Below are 1,422 nucleotides of genomic sequence, written 5' to 3' on the forward strand. Positions count from 1 at the left end.
GAGAATGACTCAAACTTGGTAAAATCATGGAAGCAAATGATACTAAATGATGGAATCATGTTAAGGTGTTGGGAGGTGCAGAAGGATTTCTCTTGGTCTGACATGCTTTTTAATAATGGAGGTGCATGGAAGTTTGGGTGTTTCCTTTACAGATAATGTATATTTACTTCAGTCTCCAAAAAGTGTATCTGTAAGATTGTAAAACAGTGATGGAGAGGCAATGTGTGAAGTGTGGTGTGGTGGAATACACAGAAGCCTCAGGAAAATTCCAACAAACCACAGAGTTTTCTTTCTTCTGTTTTCAGTCCATCATTCATCTTTCCCATCTTCCTCTTCCTTTTTGCCTCTAAGAAAAATATATTTCAGCAAAATTCATATGAATGCTGTGAAAGGAAGAGTGATGTATTGGGAAACTGTACTTAAGTTTCATGGTCAGGTACACTATATGTGTATGATGCAAGTGAGCTGGCTAGATAGATGTTGTTTCCTTCCTTACTCTCTTCATTGTCAAGGGCAATCGTACTGCAGAGGCTCATCTACCAAAGAGGGGTTGGAAATCATCAGCTGTCTTCCTGAAAAGTGTAGTTGTAGAGAATTTTTAATAGAGCAAATAGCTGTTGAGACCTGATTAGGCTTGCAAATGGATATTATTTCAGAGTGGGATTCGTGACTGGTAATGTTTTTCTGTAGGTTTGTAATGTCTGCTGGTCTTGTTAGTTCCAGTGCAGAATGATTAAGATACTTAAGAGAAGAAGTGAGAAAGCTTTCAGTTGTTCTTGTCTCAAACCTCAAAGAAGACTTCCTCCTAATTCTCAGCAGTTACTCGACTTCCAGGTCATTTACCACTATTATTAAAAATTGTTGGTTTTTAAGATTTACAGAAGCGAGATCACCTATCTCTGTTACCCACTTAAACTTTTTCTGATTCTGCCATGCTTATGGCTTCAGCATTTTGTTACAGAGGTTTGGTGAGGGAGTACATCATTTGGGTTTTTTCCTTATTCCTTGGGTTATTATTAGTATCTTTGTTGTAAGATACTAGCACTTATGTGGGGTTTACAGGATGTAGTTTAAAACTTGCAAAATTTTACTGTCAGAGTTCAAACCACTCTGCTTTCTTTGTGGTGTATCCAGTTATGCATTAGGTCCTACAAACATTCTGAGGAACCTGATCTTATTTGTTATGTGCAGTTTTGAAATGAAATTTTACACCTATGTGGCAAAGTCAAGAAAAAGTATGACAGTAAGAATGTAATGTTGCTATATCATAAATCTTAAAATTTGTGTTTGGAGCTTCACATCTCCTGATAAGCTGATGATTCTATTGATCAGTCAGAGAATTAGTGCATTGTGACAATTCCATTGTCTGCTTTTTAATCCACTTTAAAAATAATTATTTCTCTTGCTTCTTTTTAGCTTAGC

Source organism: Chaetura pelagica, unplaced genomic scaffold (genome assembly GCF_000747805.2).
Source record: "Chaetura pelagica isolate M959 unplaced genomic scaffold, ChaPel_1.0 scaffold76, whole genome shotgun sequence".
Classification (NCBI taxonomy): Eukaryota; Metazoa; Chordata; class Aves; order Apodiformes; family Apodidae; genus Chaetura; species Chaetura pelagica.